Raw genomic sequence first — 18,412 nt, forward strand, 5'->3', positions numbered from 1 at the left:
TTACCTAGAAGAGATATGATTCTGACCAAAGCTCTTTTCACTTGCTATTTTCAAATTCTCACTCAGAAGCTATGAATTCTAAAATGGTCCCATTATTGAATGAACCAAAGGTTTTTGCTTTCTGAGGCAACTAGTGATTACAAGATTTATGCTAGGTGAGAAGCATGACTGACTGTCAACTGGAAGAAAAGCAATTTGTGAATGGAGATGTAGGAAAGGAGACTCAGCCTGCCACAGGTACTCTGAGAACCATATCAGAAAGGAGTGAATACGGACATCAAGTCATCTAAATTCTATTGAAACTATTTTGGCATGCAAAACCCTTGGAAAATCTCCATGAGCCCCCAAGCATATATTTACCCCAGTTTGAAGACAATTTCTCTAAAAAACAGCTCTCAGAGCTTACTTCATAATTGAAAGATAGGCACACCAAATGTAAACATTGTCAACCATAATGTTCTAAGCACAGCAGCAGAATGAAGACACAGGCCAATGTGTGAAGAGGTTTAGGATACATGAGTTCAACACAAGTGTGTAGAGTCTGGACTCTGGAATCAGAATGCCCAGGGTCAAATCACTGACCTACCAGCCATGTGGCTCTGAATAAGTTTGCTCCTTAATCTCATTTCCTCATCTTTAAAACACAAGTGAGGCATTGGTGGTGGTGGTGGTGGTACTGGTGATGGTGCAGGTAATAAATGTCTATACTTCACTTGCTTGTGAATTGTTGTGAGTATGAGACAGATAAAATAAGGTACTTAGCACAAACCCTAACATGTAGTAAGCATCCAATAAAGGTTACGGGGGTCCAGGAATTTAGCTCAGTGGTGCCATGCCTGTCTCACAAGCTCAAGGTCCTGAGTTCAAGACTGAGTACCGAAAAAAAAAAGTTAATGGGCTGAGAGAGCTCACAATATTAGGAAGATTTACCCAAGGGTGACCCACTGCCTGGTTTTTCTGTTTGTTTTTTTGTTTGTGTGTGTGTTTGTTTGTGGTGTAGTTTGTTTTTGCCAGCAATTTAGGCTATGAAGGAGAAAAGGTTGGCTAGAGGCACCAAGTCAATTGGGGCAAAATGGAGACATAGTATTTTCAACTATAGGTCTGTTCTATGTCCCTAAAAACTGCCTTCCATGAATGTAATTCCAATCAGAGTACCAGTTGTGGTAGAACATACAAAAATATTTCCACCTTATTACTGACCCCAGGGATAAGCAATAGGAATAAAATTCTGCTATTTTTTAGCAGGATGTAGTAACGCATCCCTGCAGTCCCAGCTACTGGGGAGGCTGAGGCAGGAGGACCACTTGAGCCTGAGCATTTGAGACCAACGTGGACAACATAGTGAGACCTAGTTTCAAAAACAAAACAAAAATAAATAAATAAACAAAAAAATCTTTTTACTTAAGAAAAATCTATTTTTGAAGCCATTCTCAAATCTTTATCTAATCTGCAAATTGTGTTTAAGGTACCCAGAGGCTAATAGCATGCAACACACAGTTAACAAAGAAAATGAACTTGAGAAGACTGAATTAAAAACCCCCATAGCTGTCAAGATTAAGTCTTTTACAAACCAAGAAATTTAATTTGTGCAAGTATGGAGGGTGCTTCCAGCCTTTTTTTGGAGAGAACATAGTACAGAAAAGAATTAATTTGTCTAAATTACCTACAATTAATTCCGTAAACATTCTCACTCCTAAAATGGTCATGGAGTTTGCCTTTGAGTGGACATTCCAAAAAAAAAAAAAAAATCCCTTGGAAATGAAAGAATTAACAATATCTCAAGAAGAGTAAAGGCACTGCTAGCCATCTGTTAAGAGTGAACACCATATGAATGCATAACCAATGAGCTGCCCCACACATCAAGTTCATGTACGAGCGCAGTTAATTCCATTGCATACTTTCAAAACCTTATTAGACGAGGTTTGTTTTCCTTTGCCTTCCCATCTGCCAAGGTAAGTCAGAAAACCGAAGATGTAAATATGTCAATTGCTTCTGAAAATAAAGACTAAGGACTAAAATAGTAAAGAGGATATTATATAGTCTCCTATTTCTTTTGTGGGAGCAAAACCCCAAATCATGAAACAAAATGTTATGGTTTAGATCAAAAATGCCCCCCAAATGTTCATATGCTGTTGTCTTGGTCACCAGTCTGGACACTGTTGGGAGGTGGAAACCTACTAGGAGGAAGCCAGGTCATTGGTATGTGACCTTGAAGCTGATATTGAGATCCCAGCCCCCCACTCCCTTGCTTCCCAACTGCCATGAGGTGAGCAGCTTTGCTTCACCATTCACCCCCTCTATAACGCTGTGCTTCACCACAGGCCCAAAACCAACAGAGCCAACCCACCACAGACTGAAATCTCTGAAACTATGAGCCTAAATAAAATCATTCCTCCTTTAGAAACTTGACTAACACAGAGAACAGATCACTACATGTAGCAATAGCAAGTAAACAAGAAGTTATCATGCAGCAAAAATAGCAAGTAAACAGATTCAAGGCACCAAAATGCTACATCCATTGTATAATGAGTTAACTCATTTGTCCTAAAGATAACTTCGGAAGTAATTCTATCTGTCTAGTAAGAAAGGGTGTGACAATTTACTATATGTAACCAACATAATTTTTCAAAGGTCAGAAATACAAAGGCAGTATCATGCAGTAAGTCTGGTAATCTGGGAGAGAAAATATACTAATCTTTGGTAAAGGGACCTTTTAAATTAGAGATATCAGAGGTGCTGTTTTTCTAAAGCCATTCAAGCTAGCTCTTAGAGCTTGTGACAGATCTCTATGAGAGATTTCATTTCTAAAACTCCAAAGTTGGATGTAAAAAGAATTAAGATGTGTTATGTACATATACCAACTCCCCACAATAAATGTAATCAGTATCTATTGCAAACATATACTAATAAAAAGATTTCAAATAAAAATTCCAATGTATCTATAATTTAGATTGCTACTTTATGGAGACAATTTTATGAACTTATGTAAGTTGAGGTATTTGATGACACGGCACTCTTAAAAGCAATTTCTATTACTGCAATAACACAGTCATTTAGAAACAACATCCTAATTTCATCACATCAGACTTACAGCAAGTTTTTTATTTTAAGCTATATAGCTTTCTAAAAGCAATACCAAGTCCAGTAAATGGAGTTCTTATTAAAATGTTAAATGCTTTCTCATCATGTTTCCTTTGGAAACTAAATTTTAGTGAAATCTGTGATGTTTTGCTTTGTTCTGAGAAACTGGGTAAGTTATTAAACAAGAGAATTAGAAATTGTCACTATACTGTTTTGGTCTCATTCACTTTCTTAATAATGAGTAAAAAAAGTACAGTATGAGAAAATAATACTGTTAAATCAATATCTTTAACACAATTTATTTCATCAAGGCAATAACTTTTTGGCTTTGAGCTAAATTTAGAAGAAAATTTCAAATTTACAAGAAGATAAAAATACTAAAAAATATTTTACATATGAAAACAAAACTAGTTTCCAGAAGTTTCTCTCACATATATGAGGGGAAGGGCAGAAAGAGACAGGCAGACAGACAAGCTCACAGGCCACATACCTGAAAATGTTCCACTTGTCTTTTAAGATTGATTATCTCAATACAAGGGATGACTGTCTTTCCAATATTTCTTTTTTCAACCTTATTGTCTAGAGAAGTACCCACATAAGGAGAACTAGGAGGACACACATACATCATAAATCACAGAGGACAGGTCAGCTTTATGCCCGGTCAATTCTTCATTCAACATCCTTTCACAGTACAAGGCAGCCTCATGTCTAGGGAATTAACTGCCATATAATCATCACTTGGATTATTGAGCTTTTCTGTTTCATATCCAGCTTTTTAAGAGCATTATTTTCTCCCACTTTACCAAACAGAAAAGGTAAGGGAGACTAAAATAATCATTAACATTCCCTTCCCCCAAATGAACATTTGTTAACAATTTGCCATGTCTGCTTCATCTCTCTACACATACATAAATGTTTATGTTCTTTTGTTCATCCATTTGAAAGTTGCAGAAATCTTAACTCACCTCGAAAAACTTCAGCAGTTATTCCTAAGAACAATCTTTTATATAATCTATAATACATAATATTATTTAGTATGCAGTCTATGTTCAAATTTCTCCAATTAGTGGAAAAAAATTGTTGTTCTTCCCCCCTTCAACCTTGAGTCAATCTAAGTTCAGCTATCTCAATTGGTAGTTAGGTCTCTTTAGTTTCCTTTTTGTGTAGGGAACACTCACATACACACACATCTTTTTTTTAATGACAATAACTTTTTTTAAAGTTCCAGAAATGAATCTTGCTAAACAGTCTCGTATTTAGAATTTAGGTGATTGCTTTCCTGTTAGGATCATTTACCCCATTTCTCTAGCCCGTGAGCTTCCTAAACCTTCCTTGAAATTCAGTGCAAGCTTGATGAGATTCAGGTTAAACATTTTTGCAAGAGTACTTCCTGGATGATGTATATATATATATATATATATATATATATCTATATAGAGAGGGATATATAGATGTGTATATATATATAGAGAGAGAGAGAGGGATATATAGATGTATATATATATATCTATATATAGAGGGATATATAGATATATATATACTTCATCCACGTATGTATATTACATAACACAGAGGCAAGGAGTACTTGACTAAGTCATGGCTATCAGGTCACTCCACTGCAAAAGCAAAGGTGCCCCCCTTCAACTGCGGCACCATGCACAGATCCTGCTCTCCAAGGACCTTTCACTCACCCAATATTCTGCACCCATTAGTGATCCTTGTATAATCTACATTATACTGGGCACCACGAAATGATGGTTTTTACAGTTTGTGTATACTGATTAGAAAGCATTCTACTACAGGCTGGGAACATGGTAAAGTGGAAGAGTACTTGCCCAGCATGGGTAATACCCTGGACTCTACCTCCAGCACACACGCGCGCGCGCGCGCGCGCGCGCGCGCACACACACACACACACACACACACTGTTTCGATCAATTAGTTTCAATCAATTGTCAAATTTGACAAGTAAAAGTTTCTTCAATCTGCTATTTTTAAAGCCTTGATCTAAATACATGATTTAATCCATCATCTTTCTTAAAGGTTGTTTATCTACTGAAGAAATTTAACCAATTCATTCATTTAACTAAATTCAAAAATACTTGCTGAGCACTGCCACATACCAGATACTTTTTTAGGTGTTGGGATATACTAATAAACAGCAGAGCCCCTACCACCACGGAGCTTACATTAAGTTCATGAGGCCAAACAACAGTAATTACACAGTGGTTCCTATAGTGGTAAATGCTTAGCAGAAAAATAAAGCAGAACAAGGGATGGAGAACAGTGGAGATTTGATATGTGAGAAAGGATAAAGAAAGCCCCCTCCAATAAAATGACACTGGGCAGACTCAAATGAATTTAAGAGGACAAAGCTCACAGCATCTGCAGAAGAAAACAAAGCACTGGCAACAGTGCAAAGGGCTTATGCACAGTATTTGAGAAGCAGCCAGAAGGCAGTGTGTCAGAAGTCCAGCAAACTGGGGTTAGCTGTAGGAGATAAGATCAAAGAAGAACTGTTACCCTGAATTAACTTATCAGAGCAGGGGAAGGAGCACCGTTCTTGGACTGGGTTGAATGAGGGCTCTCAGAAGGATATGAACATGTCCTAACTCCTAGAACTTGTGAATATGACCTTATTTGGATAAAGGATCTTTGCAGATGTAACTAAGTTAGTCCACTTCACGATGAGATCATCCTGTATTATCTGGGTGGGCCTTAAATCCAAAGACAACTGACTTTCTAAAAGGCAGAACCTAGGACACAAAGAGAAGGCCACATGAAGATGGAGACAGAATGGACCCACTACTGAACATTAGTAAAAGTTAGGCCTAAACAGATTAATCAGAAGACTCAATAGTATTAAGAAACCAAATTGGTCAATAGATTCAAAGCAATTCCAATCAAAACCCCAGAAGTCAGTCTTATAGAAATTGACAAGATGATTCTAAAATTTATAAGGAAAAGTAAAGGACCTAAAATTACAAACAATTTTTGCTACAAACAAGTTGGAAGAGTCACACTATCTAATGTCAAGACTTCCTATAAAGCTAGGATAAAACAGTGCTGCACTGGCATAAAAACAAACACATAGATGGATGGAACAGATGTCCAGAAACAGACTTATACACTATCAACTGATAGTCTCTAAAGATACCGGATTGATAGTATACCCCCGACATTTATGTCCACCGGGAATCTCAGAATGTAACTTCAAAAACAGTGTCTCTGCAGATGTAATTAAGATGAGGGCTGTAAGATACTGACTTGTGGTGGATCCTAAATCCAATAATTGATGTCCTTACCAGAAGAGGACATACAGACACACAGATGCACAGGAAGAAAGTCATCTGACAGCAGAGACAAGGACTGGAGTCATACAGCTACACAGCAAGGAAGGCCAAGGATTGCTAGGCACCACCAGAAGAGGCAAGGAAGGATTCTACTCCAGAGCCTTTAAAGGGAGTATAGACTTTGATTTCAAATTTTTGGGCTCCAAAATTAAAAGAGAACATATTTCTGTTGTTTTAACCTTCTCAATTGGTGTTGAAGTCATCAAATTTGTTAAGCCATCCTAGGAAACTAACCAAGATTTTTTCATGGGTAGGTTTTTATTGAGGTAAAATTCACATAACATAAAATTCACCTGAGCATAGATTTCAGACCGATCTGTGTTCTGATCCTGTATGTACCATTTCCTTTGCCTCCCAGAGCAAGTTGCCAATCTGAACCTCACTTTTCTTACCTACAAAATGGGGATGTAGTCTAACCTAAGTCATGATAATTAGGATTCGTTGGCATAGTAGGTAGTCCTCCACTTTAGAGTGCACCAGAGTGACCTTCGAAGCTTGTTGAAACACCAGTGCTGGGCCCAACTCATAGAGTGTGATTTGCTGGTCTGGGTGGGGCCTGACTATCTGCATTGCTAGTAAGATCCACACCATGCTGAAGCCACAGCTCCTGAGACCACATGCTGAGAACCAATGTTCTGAGACTAAGAAAAAATAGATGTTTAAGAAATATTTTTCTCTTCCTCTACTCTTTCCTTTCCAAAAGTCAAACTGTTAACTGTTTTATGAAAATAAAACTTTACATATATATCTGGAGCAAGGAATACCCATTCTCAACACAGCTACTACGAGAGACTGAATAAACATATGGGCAATGTCCAGACCATATATAAAAATATAGCCATGATCCACAACATGTAGCAACAAGCCCAGGCAGCCAGTCCACTGCAACAGTAACCACTTCAGGTTAAGCCAAACAATAATCCCCATAACAACCAAGCCAAAATCGTCATCATTTGACTAACAACTGACAGCTTCCCTCATTTTTCCTCCCACTTCCAATTTAGGACCAATCACAGAAAGTCAAAAATGCACCTTTAATCACAAAGGGTGCTGCGCCTCCACTGACGACCCACAGCCTCCAGTCAGTGCACACTCAAAGCCTTCCCCTCTTTTTTCCTCTGTAAAGTTTCCCCATTTTTCTGCTTTCCTTTGAATTTCTGTCAAATGCAATGGATAGTGGCTGACTCCTCACTATACACAGCAAGCTCTGAATAAGTAGCTACTGGTTGTTCTTTTGAGTGGTCTTCATTTATTTCTACAACTACCATAAAATGGTAAAATACCCAATTTTTTGTGGTGTTTCTGTTCTGTAACAAAATTCCTTCTCCTGAGACAGCATGATTTGGGGGAAGGTGGGGTTGGAACCAGAGGGGGGACCTCGGTTTCAAGATCTGACTCCTCTAGCTATGATCTCATCCAAGTTCTATAGTTTTCTGCATCAGTACCCTCATTGATGTCCTCAATGTGGGAACAATAATCACCAGCTGTCCAAGGTTGCCCTAAGAAGAGAGGATGAACAAACAAAAAGGGGACATGGTGTCTGGCACAAACTAACTGCTCAATGAAGTTTGGTGCTGTCAGCTTTGAAACATTTAATCCTGTGATTCAAAAACCTGTTGCTATCAAGCTGGGGAAATTTTTGTTTGTTTAAGTTATGTCACTAGGAATAAGGAGCCAAATCCCTCAGAAAGAAAAGGCTGAGTACTCTACCATGGGCATACTGTTTTCACAAGTAACAGAAAACCAGAAAGCCACTTCATATAAAGGCTCATGGATAAAACCAAAGTACATCCAGGACCCACGAGAACTGAATTTGCACTGATAAATAAAACTCAAGAAACCAGGCTCTCAGGAAATTCTGGACATGATCATCTACATTCTTCCTTCAGCTGGCTTCCTCTAGTTACTCAGCCAGCACATGGTCACCACGAGATGGTAATGATCTATAGCTTAAAGGGGATTTGGGTTACACGGGTGTTCTCTGTCAAACCTCACTGAATGGTGGGCCAGGGATTTAGCTCAGTGGTTCCGCCACCTGCCTCAAAAGCAGAAGGACCCAAGTTTGATCCCTGATACCAAAAAAAAAAAAAAAAAAACAATGGTACACAGAGGACACTGTATGTAATTGATCTCTTTTCATGTTTGTCTCCCTCATTGAATTATAACATCTCATATTTAACTCTTAAATCCTCAACACCAGGACAAGGCCCACTAGGTAGCAGGATCTTTAAAAATGCTTCATTATTAAACAAAGGAAAGCAAAGTTGAGAAATTATATGTACTGGGATTTACTCTGAAGGATGTGTTTAAAAGTTCCCATTTTAATTAATTAGTGCATTCTAGTGAATTAATATAAACATTTAAATTTAACTTTAAAAAGAACTGTGTTTATAAGCAAACAATTAGTGATTTAATTACTTTGCCAACTATTTGGTACACATGACCTTACCACCACCTAGTGGAAGTAAGTGCATATTACCACATTTGGAATTTCCTCAAGAAGACAAAGAATCTCCAAATGGGTTGATGGGCCAAGAGCAAATAAATTTCAACCACAATCACCAGCTATCTATTGAGCTCTGGAATATGCCAGGTTGTACAAGATCAGATACAGGTCTTGTCAGCTGTGATCAGTACTGTATTCCTAGAGCCAAGGAGAGTGCTTTGCTGTCTTACAATAAGCATTTATTGGCTCACAGACAAGATTCAGGGAAATTATTCAGCCATTCAAGAGCAATAATAATATGCAGTCAATGGAATATTATTCAGCACTGAAAAGAACTGCATACTATTAAGCAAAAGAAGTGAATTTGAAAGGGATCTATAATGTACATTTCCAAATACAGTAAAACCTTGGATTGTAAGTAACTTGTTTTGTGAGTGTTCCACACACAAGCAAACATTTCTAACAAATTCTAACTTAATGAGGGATGTCTTGCAGTACAAGTAATATGTGACGCCAAATGTCACATGATCACAACTTGTGTCTCCCCCCCTCCTGTGTCCCTCACCCCCCAAAATATCTCTGTTAATTTCTTTTTTTTAACTTTTATTTATCTTTATTTTTTTTATTTTTTGGTGCCGGGGATCGAACTCAGGTCCTTGCATTTGTGAGGCAGGTGGCGGAACTACTGAGCTAAATCCCCAGCCCCTATCTCTGTCAATTTCTACGTCTCCCTCTCTCACTCCCTCCCTGCAGGATTGTGGGAAATGGTGCAAAATTTCATAGAAAAGCGACACCCCAATAAAGCTGTAGCAATGCGATCAATGAATCTAATGACAATGTAATGTCACATTTCTGCAAAATCCTCAAAAGGAAACAAAGCCAAACGTCACTGGATAGGTTCCTCATTAAAGTCCCATGCAAAGAAAAAGATTCCATTGAATAGCAGGGATTCTGTTAGTGATAACAACAAAGTGACCCTCCTTTCTCTTGCCTCCCTCACATAAGCCACTGAAGGTTTTCAAAGTAGGTGCAGGGTAATTTGTTTATTTTTCTTTTATTTGTATTTTATTACTTTGTACTATATTACATTATTGTAATAATTTTTATATGCATATTTTTGGGCTGTAGAGACAATCATCTGAGTTTCTTATGGGAAATTCACTTTGATATACAACTGCTTTGGATTAGAAGCATGTTTCTGAAACAAATTATGCTCACAAACCAAGGTTTTACTGTATATGACATTTAGGAAAAGGCAAAACTATGAAGACAATAAAAAGCTCAGTAGGTGTCAGGATTTACAGGGAGGGAGGAATAAATAGGCAAAGAGTAGGGAATTTTTAGAGCAATGATACACTTATCAAAACCCACATAATTATGTAAACTATGGACTTTGGATAATAACAATGTGACTTGTGGGTTCATGAACTGTAAAAATGTACCACTCTGAGGTGGGGTGTAGATAGTGAAGTAGACTGTGAATATGTGGGAGAAGGGGAGTATATGAAAAGTCTTTTCTCTCAAGTTTGCTATGTATCTAAAACTGCTTTAGAAATAAAATCTAGTAAAATGTTTTACTCTGAGTTTAGATGTTATAAGTAAAACCCACACTTAAAAAAATACATCAAAAATATCAAAAGTGTTACTGAACATCAAAATGTTCACCTCCAGAGGATAACCACAACTCCTCACCCTCAAGTAGTTGCCACTATAAGAAACTGTGAACAAGCCACACTCTTTTCATCTATACATTTAAGGTCACTGAATTAAATTGCTCAGTTCAAAATTCTAACTTAACATTCAGTCTCTAAAAGAATAGATAAAATATAATTTAACCCTGCTAGCATATAAAGAAAACTGGAAAACTGACACACTGACATGAAAACCTGAAAGAATACACCGAAAACTACGAGCAGGGCTGGTGATGTAGCTCAATGGTACAGCACTTGCCTAGCATGCTCAAGGCCCTGGGTTCTACCCTCAGCACCACAAAAAAAATTTTTTAAAGAAATAGTGGAAAACAGAAGTTGGAGACAGTGGTGCAGCTCAGTAATAGAGTGCTTGCTTACCATCTACAAGGCATTAGGTTCAATCCCCAGCACTGCATTATATATATATATACATATATATATGTATATATATAATATGAATATATATTACATATGCATATATATTACATATGCATATATATATTGCATATGCATTCAAACCAGTAAATCTCATCTAGAACTTTTAATGAAAAACTTAATGCCAAAGAGAAACCAGAATGCACTAAGGAAAGGATAAGCTAAAGGCACAGAGTGTTCCAGTGATGCAAAGACAGTTCAATATCAGGAAAGCTATTCATAAATAAATCTAATAACTCTATAATAATGACTCAAAAAAGTTATACTATGTGGCTACCTCAGCAGATGCTAAAAGACACACAACAAAATTTTAAAACCAGTTCACACTTATAATCCTGAGCAAAATAGAAGAGATAACTATTCATCTAGCATCACTGAAAAATACAAAATTTGATATCAGTTCATCTCATGTTTTCTCATGTTTTACTTGAAACAGCAAACCAAGGAAACAGAATTATTTGTTAAGTCCAGAAGGAATTAAGCCTACCACCCAATGATCTAGAAGTACTAGCAAATCCAAGGGAAAGCAAATGCTTTTTATGTATCAAATATTTTTATGGCACTTACTATGTGTCCGACACTGTGTTAAATGCCTTACAAATATGAAATCATTTCATTCATACAATCTTCTCAACAACCATATGAGGTAGCAGTATCACCCCACAGATGAGGAGACGGAGACACAGAGAGTACAATCATAGTAACTTGCCCAAAGTCACACAGCTGGCAAGGTGGTAGACACGGGCTGAAAGGGAGGCAGGGATGGTTCCAGAGCCCATGCTTTCACTTTCACCCTGTGCTCTCTGAAACTTCCATAAGGAGGCAAAAGAATCTATACGTGCAGACAGTATGGCTGTGTCTGTAAAACCCACAGGGAGAAAAAGGTGAAATACTGTTAGAAATGAGGATGCAATACATTGGCTAATGACGGTATCGTGTAAAAAAAAAAAAAAGAATAGTATTTCTATGTATAACAATGAAAATAGAAAATACATTGTTAAAAACACCATTTTCACTAGAGGAAAAAAAAGTTGAAATAACTCAACAGTTCCTACTCGAATAAAAATTTACAACATATTTACTTGGTAAATATAAACTCCAAATTACAGAAAAAGAGATATTCAGATGGTGTAGACTTGGCTCAAAATCGCCCTCAGACACGTAAGTTACCAGAATAGGAAGCAAACAACCGTAAAAAGGCCCAGCCCTCTCCCACCTACCTGGTTCCAGGGAACACACTGGAAAATGTGTGAGTCTTGTCAACTAACCGATTTAGGCCAATCTTTCAGGGGAACCTTGTGTCACCAGCCCAAGAGTGTGGAGACAAAACAGCAGCTTTTCTGCAAAAGTGTTGGTAACCCTCTGTTGTGTTGCTACTGTTACTAAATAGCTCCAACTGCATCAGACCAGGGACAAGAGGGGGGGTCTGACAGAACAGGTGGCTCTCCTAGTCCACTGAAGCCTTGACTCGAGTTAAGCAGACACTGCCTACATGAAAACAGCTGTTTCAAAGGCCACTGAGTCACAGTAGGTCAGATGTGAGGAAACTGCTCACACTGCACAAAAGAGAAATACTGACTAAACAGAGAAATGCCTCCCTAAAAGTAGGATCATTAAACTATGAAATGAACTAACAAGGAAAACTCAGATTCTCACTAGAAAATAGTTTTATCATTCAGATATGCATCCATTAGAAAACTGTTATTCACTGAGATGTGGGGAAAAAGTGGTTTTTTCACGGTCACCACTGGCCCCATAACTAATCAGTAAGCTAAGCAACCAGTCAACAATTATTCACAGAGGTCCTACTACATGCAAAACTGTGTACCAGTTATAATAAAAGTAAGAGATGGGTCCATCAAGAGGAATATTTCTTGTCTTTGTTTTTGTGGTACCAGGGATCGAACTCAGGACCTTGCACTTCTGAGGCAGGCGGCGGAACCACTGAGCTAAATCCCTGGGCCAAGAGGAATATTTCTTAAGTGCTTGGAGAAAAAAACATGTGCAGAGAGCACAAAGTAATACAGGTATATGAAAAAAATGAATAAGCCAAACTTTAACAAAAGAATTCTCTCAATTTCCATATATATTTTAGAATAAGAATCTAAGAATTAATCAGATCAGAATTCTTGGTAGCCTTTAAATGTACACAGGTAAGTATCTACAGCAATGATAATAACTGATGAAAAATTACTAACACCACACTAAAGCCCCAAAGAAATCCCAATGTTTATTTTACTTTATTAAAACATATTCACTAATTAATTTAACCACTACTAGGCACAAGCTACTGTGCTGCCATGCTCTTATTCAATGAGCCACAATGAAACAACAATACTCAATTCTTACATAAAGCCCAGTTCTGGAATTAAGCTCTGGGGGAAATTCTTACAAAATGAAAAGAACTGGGCCGGGAATTTAGCTCAGTAGTTCCACCGCCTGCCTTGAAAGCGTAAGGTCCCAAGGTCAATCCCTGGTACTAAAAAAAAAAAAGAACTGGGACTAAAATTAAGGTTGTGACTAAGAATACACGTATGTAGATGTGAAGTCATCTCTGTAGTGCTATAAAAGTCATGTATGGGGTTAAATCAGTGTCTTTTTATCCCTAAGATAAAACACTCTACAACTTAACAAATTTACAGCCGAAAAGAGTAGGGTGATGGCTTACATTAACTTCATAAGTTGTTACTGAGTTATGATATGTGCCCGCTGCCTGAAATTCAAATTGAATAAGACATTGACCTGTCTGCTGTTTGTTGCAATTAAAGATACGACCAAGGACAAGTCTGTAATCTGGAAGAGTTCGTGTTACAAAGGCGATCTCTCTGTTGCGGGGGGGGGGGGGGGGGTGTGACGACTTTAAAAGTAAGATTCCTTGAAACAGTCCTGTTTTTCCAATCACTACCTACCTTCCCAAGAGGCTAAAAAAGCTTGAAAACTTCCACACTTTACTTGTAAGAGCTGAATGGAGTATGAATTGGAAATAGGAATTAAATATCTCTAAAATTAAAACTATATTCACCCAATGTACATGCAGACATTTTATTTAGAATTTTACATCAAGAAATTATACTTACACATAATGTATTACATAAAGCAAGATATAACCAGCTAATATTTCACTGAGCTATTACTAAATGTTAAGAGGTTTCCAAGTAAGAAATGTGGTCCTTTAAAAGCTTTACAGGCACTGAGCCTCCAAATGCCGTAGAAAAGGCACATAGGATAGAAAAGACAGATACTGCCTTGAGGCAAAAATGGTAGGAAGTGATAGAACTCCTTCTTTACAGTGTGCAGCTAGGTTATTACCCATGATAAAATGATAATCATTCATTAACTTTGAGAGCAATAGACAACTGGCAGGCTATTTCATGCCTCAAAGAATTTATGGCAAAAGTGACAGGTGACTTTGAATTCAGCAAATAAAATAGATTCTTGAAAATTGTTTCTTTCATGTATTTTTTTTGTAAATAAACATGGTGGAAGATGTGGGTATTTGTTCCTGATAAGAATTAAAGGTCATGTTTTTCTACATCAAGGATAAAAAGATTAATATCGGCAGTATGTTTGTCATTCACCAACATATATATGAATCAGCCATTTAAGGTATATCCTGATATACAATCAGCTCTGGGTTATGAGGTAAAAATCCTTCAAAATATATATTAATAACCTAAATTAAAAGCCTGGTGTGATGGTGCATGCCTGTAATCCCAGCACTAAGGAGGCTGAGGCAGAGTACCACCACTCCCAGCGCAGAGGAAAGGGCTTCTGGGCCGCTGTACCACTGCTCCCAGCACAGAGGAGGTGAGCTCTGTGGGCGCCAACAGCACACACACACACCCTGCCCCCCACCTTTAAAAATGAGAAGACAGGTAAACAAGTCTTAAAACCAGACTTCCAGATCACCTAAAGCAACCACAAAGGGAAATGAAATGGAACACTCTGATACTCAACCACCTGGACACCCTGAATTGGCAACAAAAGAGGATCTGGAAAAAATGAAATCAGAAATCATTTCTCAGATAACAGCAGAGATTGTGCTCATAGTGCAAGACATGATTAATAAATCTAAGAGAAGCTGAAGAACATGATGGAATTCCAACATAGGAAACAAATGGAATCCATAAACAGATGCAAACAGATTTCCAGGAGATTAAAAACTCCATTGAAAGTCTACACAGCAGAATGAGCCAATGTGAGGACAGAATTTCAGATATAGAAGATAAGATTGCAATTAATGACTAGGAAAAGAAGAATTGCTTAAAAATTATAAGGGACCATGAGAAATCAATCCAGCAGCTGCTAGATGATGCAAAGAAGAATAACATAAGAGTGATTGGAGTCAACAGGAGAGAGTGCAGATGACAAAAAAGAAAAAAAAACTGTTCACAGAAGTGATGGCAGAAAACTTCCCAAGCAGGGGAAAAGAACTTGACATGCAGATAAGTGAGGCATATAGGACTCCAACTAGCCTTGATCAAAAAAAAAAAATCTACACATAGGCATACAATTGTTAAAATTGCAGAAACCCAACAGAGGCTGAGACAGGAGGATAGCTGCAAGTTCAAGGCCAGCCTGGGCTACATAGCGAGACCCTGTTTCAAAAAAAAAAAAACAGGATGCAATTAGAAGTTAGGAATTATGTTTACAGATTCTCCTTTGCTGACGCCTCTTTATTACGTGCCACAATGTTGGTGTTCCCTAAGGCTTTTGTCTCTGCTACAGAGTTCTCACTCTGCCTGTCCCCAAACTGACCTACATCTAAGGCTTCAGCTATCACCAGTTACCTAAGCCTCTACCTTCTCCAGGAAAACCTCTTTTCTGAATCACACTGATTGTCACCCCTGACTGCACTTTAGCTTTACTTCAGTCCCTTTTAAAACCTATCAAGCTGGTTCCCTGTCTCAAATTAGAAGAGAATCTGTATGACTAGAACCAAGGCATGGTGGTGCTGATGGTGGCAATGGTGGTGTGTATTTTCCCTAAGATAAAGATAGCCAAGGCTGAGACCCACTGCTGTTGTAGATGCCCACCATCCCCTGCTCAGTCCCGCCTTAACTCTTCATAGGGCACTTTAGAGTACTCTCCTCTGTGACACATCCACCAACACCAAGATGTTTTTCCCATTCTGACCTGAGGAACATGTGGTTGTCCCTTCTCCTAGGTTCCAGTGTTCTGTCCATTAGGAGCCTCCATTAAAGCACTTCTCACCTGTGCTTGTGACTGACATTTTCCCAGTGAGACTGCTTCTTTGTTGTTTTTGCTTGTTTCTTTTAGTATCCACACACCCACAAATGGGTGGCACAGAGGGTGAGTGAGAGTCAAAAGCCAAAATGGCAAACCAAATTTGTGCAGTCAGATCTAAAAAATAATTGCAAGATTGGAAAACTGGAGGCACAGCTAACAGACACAGGATCAGAATCATGAAGGAGGACACAGGGGGATGTGGAAGGTGTACCCAGGATTTACCTTTACTGACCTCTACCCAGGTACACTGAATAGACCAAGCTGATTTAAATCCGGCCCTACGTTGGATGAAACAGTCTCCTCCATAAAGCAGATCAACTTTAATTTCTCACTGCTGTAGCCTTAGATGGAATTATCAATCATTTCTTGCCTGGACTTTTAAAATAATATATTGGTTGTGTGTCTGAGGTGCCACTGCTGTAGTCACAGACTGTTTGCTGAGCTCGTCAGTGCTCCAGACGGAGACTGTCACCACTGTCATGTCCTGCTACCTGCGGCCCCCGAACACGTCTCTGTTCGTCAGGAATGTGGCCGATGACACTAGGTCTGAAGATTTATAGCATGAATTTGGCCACGATGGTCCTATAGTTGATGTGTATGTTCCACTTGATTTCTACACTCGTCATCCAAGAGGATTTGCCTAGGTTCAATTTGAGGATGTTCATGACACTGAAGATACTTTACATAATTTGGAGAGAAAATGGATTTGTGGAAGTCAGATTGAAATACAGTTCGCACAGGGGGACTGGAAAACACTAACTCAAATGAAAGCCAAGGAAGGAAGGAATGTGTATGGTTCTTCAAGTTATGGTGATTATGTCAGATACAGCCGTTCTAAGGAGCCGGAGTTACAAAAGGAGATCAAGAAGTCGGTCTTTTGATTACAACTATAGAAGATCTTATAGTCCTAGAAATAGACCAACTGGAAGATCACGGTGTAGCAGAAGCCATTCCAACAATGATAGATTCAAACACCGAAATCGATCTTTTTCAAGATCTAAATCCAATTCAAGATCATGGTCCAAGTCCTAGCCCTAGAAAGAAATGAAGGCTAAATCACGTTCTAGGTCTGCATCTCACAACAAAACTAGAGGCACCTCTAAAACAGATTTAAAAACAGATTGTAAGTCTGGCTCAAGGTATGAAAAGGAATCAAGGAAAAAAGAACCACCTAGATCCAAATCCTCTCAGTCATGATCACAGTCTAGGTCTAGGTCAAAATCTAGATCAAGGTCTTGGACTAGTCTTAAGTCCAGTGGCCACTGATAGTATAAACCATGATAAATTTTAGGCATGTATCATTCATTTACTCATAGATTGGTATACTTAAATTATCAGGATTACAATGTTGCATAAACACTTTAGTTTTCCCTGTACCAGGCAATGGTTATAATGAAAATGATATGCTGTTGAGAAGACACTTTTAAGAATCCAGTTTGTTTAATGTTATGGGCAGCCACCAATATAGGGTATCTCTATATACTTTTGTAAAGATTCTCACTTTTTATGCTTGAAGTATTTGGTGAAAAGATGTTAATCGGTTGACCATAATTTGCAACACTGTCTTATTAAAAATAAACTTTCATATTCGTATTTGTTAGAACTATTAACCTAGAAATGTAGTTTGCTAACAAGATAGAATGATACAAAAGTGAAGTTGTAGCCACAGTACAACACTGACTGCTCAGATACATTTAGGTTCAGGGTGGACCTTTATGTCTTTCAAGGTGGGTAGGCCCAGACAATAGCTCATTTATGATGCGGTGTGGAGTAGTTAGCCCCACTGTCTTGGGCAGTGATGCTTTTTTTCTGGTTGCTATGAATATTTGGAACATAAACACATCAGAAAAGCTCCCCTGAAAATTTGAGCAGGTCAATGATGGCAGAAATAATTTTAAGGAGGAAAGTATGTTCTTAGTAGTTATTCTAAAATGTAAGGAGAGATGTTGACCATTGTTGCTTAGTTTTCTTACTGCTGTTAGAAGTAAACTGTTTCAGGGAAGTTAATTTTGGAAAACAGGATTAGTTTAAGGAAGAGCCACATCTCTTGAGTTTTTGATTATCATTATAGTACCTAACTAAAAATGAGGAATTAATACCCTCAACTATTTATAATTTCTAGTATCTCTGGATGATCGTTTGGAGGCAATAAAAAA

The 18,412-nt window shown here is 38.1% G+C and overlaps 1 protein-coding gene and 1 pseudogene across 8 annotated transcripts in view; one reads left to right on the forward strand and one right to left on the reverse strand.

Moving 5' to 3' along the window:
* Positions 1 to 18,412, reverse strand: part of Smyd3 (SET and MYND domain containing 3) — an 877,202-nt gene that overhangs the window by 792,039 nt on the left and 66,751 nt on the right. The window lies entirely within an intron of this gene.
* LOC101722223 (uncharacterized) lies at positions 16,736 to 17,602 on the forward strand (annotated as a pseudogene).

Source organism: Heterocephalus glaber, unplaced genomic scaffold (assembly GCF_053883595.1).
Source record: "Heterocephalus glaber isolate CG9 unplaced genomic scaffold, H.glaber_assembly_v1.0 deba00001600, whole genome shotgun sequence".
NCBI lineage: Eukaryota > Metazoa > Chordata > Mammalia > Rodentia > Bathyergidae > Heterocephalus > Heterocephalus glaber.